The 6,252-nt window shown below is 34.0% G+C and overlaps 1 long non-coding RNA gene across 1 annotated transcript; it reads left to right on the top strand.

The window, feature by feature from the left end:
• The first annotated feature begins 5,052 nt into the window (after positions 1–5,052).
• LOC121994025 lies at positions 5,053–5,515 on the top strand. The gene is made up of 3 exons (XR_006115543.1): positions 5,053–5,101; positions 5,190–5,306; positions 5,429–5,515. It is a non-coding gene; the product is annotated as an uncharacterized LOC121994025 (long non-coding RNA).
• The last annotated feature ends 737 nt before the right edge of the window (positions 5,516–6,252 follow it).

The following is a 6,252-nucleotide window of genomic DNA, read 5'->3' as shown; positions in this document are numbered from 1 at the left end:
ATGTATACTTAAATAATTTAATTAGTGATATCTTAGAAAATTTTATGAGGAAAATTGTTAAATTGAGTATGAATTGAATAAATAACTTAAATTTTTTATCTATTAACTAATTTATAGTAAATTTTATCTATTAATTATTCTCTCTATATATCTAAATTAATTATTTCATGTTTACCTAAATAATTTAATTAGTGATATATTAGAAAATTTTATATAAAAAATTGTTGCATTGTTTATTAATTGAATAAATCATTTAATTGTTTATTTATTAAATATTTTAAAAAAATATATAATTTTAGATGTTTTGAATAAATTTAGTTTTAAAATTATATATAAATATATAAATAGTAATTTTTATTATATATTGTACAAAATATATAAACACTAACTATATAGATATATATATATATATATTATATAAATGAATAGATAATTAATTAAATTGATAATTAATAATATAATTATTATATTTATTAATTAAAATTTTAATTTTATTAATTTTTATAGTTATGAGTATTTACATTTTTATAACGCATAGGAAATTGCACCAAAACTATAATCTTATGATCCAGCTTGGAGACATGCACATGAATTAGAAAATCGATTTCATTGGCAATGTTTGCATTGCGATATAATTAGACTGTTAGTGTGTGCACTTAGATGCCAAGATACTCCTTATGTATTTTGTGGATAATTATTTTATAAAGGCAAGTATTTATCATTAATTATTTACTTTTCTGTATATATATGATTAATGATAAAGTCTCATAGATTAATGGGTATATTAATATAAAAATAGTTATTGATCGGATAGATATCTAGAGGGGACATGAATATTTAGATCAACGTTGAGTATGACTAGGTCAAGATAGACCAAGAGATGGATATCCAAGTTGTACTTGGGGGTGCCTTAGGTTTAGAGGTACACTAGATACGACCCGCTTAAGAGGAAACCACATATTAAGCATCATTGGTCATTCCTCTTATGAACGAGTGTAACTAATCTTTTGACTTGAGACCTTCATTTATTCTGTGCGTGGAGTTATGTGCTTTAACGCCGTTAAAAGCAGTCTTTAATCGAATTGTGATTAATACGGTAGTTAGGTATATGATAAATCGTAGAGAGAATAGTGTTGAGTAAATAGAGAATTCATCGCTCTCTTGGATTAGGAGTTAACATCCTGACCGCTTGATAGAGATATTAGTGACTTAAAATTCATGACCATGGGAGGAATAATTTATCATTCTAGAGGATTATATTATATCTTGAAAATCAAGTAAAACAATTAATTTGGTAATGATACATAATGTATCAAATTAATTGGGATGTAGGCTTAGATGAAGAGATTGAATTACACAGTAATCAGTTCATGGTAGGTTATAATATATAATTGATATTAATTTTATCATGTTGAGTGACTAAAAACTGTTACTAAACGGTTACCTTAGTCTGTCTATGAATTTACACTATCTTCGTGTATAAAACCTAGAGGATCACATGCATAGCACATAAACATGAACATTATTTATAATTGATTATTTTAGTGAATACTAAAATTAATCAATTAATTATTTCAGAATAAGAATTAATTGGATTATTAATTAATTCTGAAATATCGAAAGCTAGTCGAGATCAAGATCAAATATGAATTTATTTGATACGAATAAGAGAGAATTCGAATAGTCATAGTCATGATGATTAATGGAGAATTCGAAGAGTCATCATAATGATGATTAATGGAGAATTTGAAGAGGCATCACAATGAAGGTCATAAATGAAGAATTTATGGAGGTTATAACTCTTCATCTTCCTAATTAATGAAGATCATAAATGATGAATTAGTTGAGACCTTATCTCTTTGTATTCCTTGGAGGCTATAAGTAGCCATCATCGGAAAGATTCAAGTGACAAATTTCTTCTCTCCATTTCTCCCTCGTTAATTTCTTCTTCGCTTTCTTCCATTGGAAGAGATCGGTAGTGCTTCCAAGGTTTTGCCAATCCAAGAGGCTAGCACCTAATGGATCGTATCATGTTCGTGATCTAGTGCACGTGGATACCGCTAGAGGAGTCACACGTGGGGCTCTTATATGTCTATGATTGTTAGAGTGTATACTAAAAGCCTAGTCTTTTGTAAATATTTTATTTTGAAGTAAAGAATCACGTTGGTCAAATGTCTACATTTATATGCTAAGTGTAGTTGTTCAATTAATTTATATTGTAGATAACATGGTGTGTGGTGTCACACACAGAAGATCATGTTATCAATTCCTTATAAATTATAAACAGTAGCTCACGACTAAAATGGAAAGGAACAACCCATTGGAATAGTCGTAATGTAATTTGGTATTAATTTATCTTAACTATAAAATTACACTAGTACACTCTGAGTATATTGAGCAGGACCATTTAAGGTAAGTTCTTTTTATACTGACTGAATAAAAGAACAAGACCTTTGTAATTATGGAAGTATGTTCTCTTAATCCTGATATAATAACAAACACATATATCTAGTGTTTATTTCTTTGACTTATCAATGAGTGAGATTTAGTTCGATAAATCAAGAGGCCCGATAAGTTGAGAAATGATATTATTTATAGTGTGTGTTGTTGATTATAGAAGGAAACTGTGTCCTAGTAATCTAGGTTGATAATGTCCCAAAGAGGAGCTCATAAAGATTGTCATGTAAACCCTGCAGGTGGACTTAGTCCGACATGACGATAAGGTTGAGTAGTACTACTTTTGGACTAAGATATTAATTAAAGTGAGTTGTCAGTAACTCATTTAATTAGTGTACATTCGACATCTTAAACACAGGGAGATTAACACACTCATGATAAGAAGGAGCCCAAAATATAATTTGAGATTGGTGCGGTAGTTCAATTATTATTCTTTAGTGGTATGAATTATTATTGATGAAATTAAATTGGATGTTCGGGGCAAACACGGGAAGCTTAATTTCATCGGGAGACCAAAACCAATTCCTCCTCTCGGTCCCTCTCGTAGCCTCTTATATATAGAGAATTATATCCACCAAATACCCACTTCCTACCCACCCTTAGGTGGCCGACCAAGCAAGCTTGGAACCCAAGCTTGGGTCGGCCAAGCCAAAGGCTTGAGCCAAGTAGGGTGGTCGGCCATAGCTTGGAGCCCAAGGTTGGTGTGGCCGGCCATATAAAATAAAAGGATTTTAAAATCTTTTCTTATGTGGATACCATGGTTTTAAAAGAGCACTACAACAAAAATGTTAAACGACAACACCACAAAGACAACGGTTTTAGAAGAAACTGTTGTAAATTTGGTAAAAGACAAGACAACGGTTTTGTGAAAACCGTTGTTGTTGAGCAATATTTTTTTAAATCAACAACGTATTTTACAACGGTTATCTAAAACCGTTGTCTTTAAGCACTTTTTTAGGCGATACGACAACAGTTTTGTAAACCGTTGTCTTTTACTTTATTCTTTCGGTGTTTTTCCCTCTCTGTGAAAAATTTTTGGCGCCGTGTTTTCCACCTTAGCCTTCCTGAACCCTTCTTATCCGTTTTTATTTCCCTCTCTCCATACGATCTCTTCGCGCTCCTGCTGCCGAAAGCCTAAGCATCTTTATTCAACCCCTCTCCACAAATTTTTAAGTGGAGAGGAGGTGGAGGAAGGTGATGAGTTTGTTCACCGGAACATGCGCCAATGACGAGAACTCGCCGAACCTTGTTTGCTAGCTTGACTGCGTCTAGGGCATGGTCGATGCTCTCTCTTTTGTCCGGTGGAAGTGTCATCAGGTTAATGTCTCCCTTCACCTCTTTCCTCTGCTTACTCATTAGGGTTTCATCTTACCTGCTTCTTGATGAGGATGTTGTCGTTGAGATCTCCGAACATGAACTCGTCATCATTGTGGAGGATTTTGGGTGAGGGGGACGAAGAGGGGACGAACCGAAGCCAATCCCCAAGGGGAAAACCAAATCTCCGGAGCAAATCTTCCCGGTCATCTCGCCGTCGAGTGCATTCTTGATTTGTTCGCCCCCCAGTTTTCAGGGCTGCGTTAGTTGAGCACCGTACGGCAGATCGAGATGTGGATTTCCTGGGCGACGTGGATGCGGGCCTCCTTCGGAGCTTTCTTCCTTTGGCTCGTCACTTTGGTCTACTTCACTCAGGTTCCCTTCCTTTGGCTCTTATTTCCGACCTTGTAGAGTAGGGCTTCTTTGTCGATTCATTCTTGTACCTGCCTTTTTGGTAGTTTTCATTGATCTTGTTTCTCTATAAAAGACGTAATTTCGATTGCCATTTTTATATACTTTGGCAGGGTTTCAGATCCTTTGTGTGGACTGCAATTTCTTACCAGATGAAAGACATACTGAAGTTATCGCCGTCTTCATCACAGTTTCTAGTTTCTGTTGCTCATTCTCCATGGAGTATCAAACCAATTTATGGGTAACCACTTAACCGTCTTGTGTTTGGTGGTTCGATGGATCTTATTGCCTGCTGCTTGCGTTGTGATTGGCACTTCAACACTTACAGACAAATGATCTGCATTTTATGTTAGCAATCACAATATGTAGCCAATTTATCTTATAAAATTGTTTTAGTAATCTGTACGCAATTCTAATTCATGACTCTTTTGTTGTTGATGTGCATGTTATCATGAGCTTGCTAACGGTTAAATTATACTAACTCGACGTGTTTATTTCTTTTGGAACACTAAACTTTAAATGACTTGGTCTTTGTATATTTTCTCATAATAGATACACATAGCTGGACTCACAAGAGCATTTGGGCATTATGGGTGAGATCATACTGTTTCTGATATTGATGCATGAAGGTGCATAACTTGTTGAGCAACACAAGGCAAATATGTCAGTATAAATTTCTTAAACATAATATTTCATATCAAATTGTTTCCATATTTGTGATGCTGCTAAATGCATTTCTATTACTTACATTTGTATTGCTCGTATGAATTAGCTTATCCACCCAAATCAAAGAATAAAGGAAAACAAATGTCAAACACGATTGTTCTCATGGTGATAATTATTTTTTCTTGTTGAACTCACACAGGATATTACTCTTGGTGTTTCCCTTGGTTCAGCAACCCAGATCTCCATGTTTGTTGTAAGGATTTAATTTGATGTAGCTTTGAAATGAAATGTTGTGTATATGTTAAAGAATAGCTTACAATGTACTAATTTGCCCTTTTAAGGTTCCATTATGTGTTATGGTGGCTTGGATAACGGGAATCAAGATGGATCTTGATCTTAATCTGTTAGAAGCTGGCTCATTGATCATGGCAATACTAGTAATAGCATTCACGTTATAGGTAACTCGTTGGGGTATGCTTGTTAGTTACACTAACTTCTATTGTTGTTTTTCAGTTATTTTGAAATGCTAGGATTCAACCAAAATTCTTCCTGCAAGACTCAACTAATGGTACTTTTACAGGATGGAACTTCACATTACTTAAAGGGGCTTGTTCCCTTGCTGTGCTACTTGGCAATTGGTGCATGCTTCTTTGTTTTCAAATCCCCACTTGAGTAAGTCTCAAAAAAATTAAGTCTCCTCCTTAAGTGCATCTTTGTCATCATTATGGTTCAAATTTATGAACTCTGATATAAATTTAACTGATGAATACATGAAGGCATCAACCAACAAGTTCCATAACCAGAACAGCTGTAGTGACTGTGGCCTAGCTAATAGCTAGTAAAAAATGGTAAAATATTCTTCATAATTACCCATTAATTTCCTACTTGTTGGCTTTACTCTTGAATTCGGCACGTACTTGCTTGCAGAGCAGGAGCTGGCGAATTGCTGCTTCAACCAAACTATATTCCCCTGAACAAATTGAGTCTTACAATAACCTTTTTACATATACTTTTAATTTGAGTTTTGCTTAGTTGCTTTCGTTGTACATATACGTTGCTTAGATGCTGATAAAGTGGACATGATTAGTCAGATCAGTAGAGCTTCTGGTGTGTACAATCGTTGTATGTCATATCTTAATTTGCCAACTTTATACTTATAAAATGTAAGATGGAGTATGCGCCAAAGGATGATATGTTTGCTTGTTTGTTGCTTTAGGCTTGTGAAGGGCATAAAGATACTGTTGCTTTACATTTGATTTCATCATGCCAGAAGTTTTTATTGTATGAACATGGAACATTAAAGTCCTTGAATGGCTAAGCACGCCAATGAATATTAAATTCTACAACAATTTTTGTAGTGTAATTGGTCCAATTGTTTTTGGACACAACAAAAACAACTAATGA

Source organism: Zingiber officinale, chromosome 6A, assembly GCF_018446385.1.
Source record: "Zingiber officinale cultivar Zhangliang chromosome 6A, Zo_v1.1, whole genome shotgun sequence".
Lineage (NCBI taxonomy): Eukaryota > Viridiplantae > Streptophyta > Magnoliopsida > Zingiberales > Zingiberaceae > Zingiber > Zingiber officinale.
The sequence above is the reverse complement of the archived record's forward strand: the minus strand, read 5'-3'. Positions and strand labels throughout refer to the sequence as shown.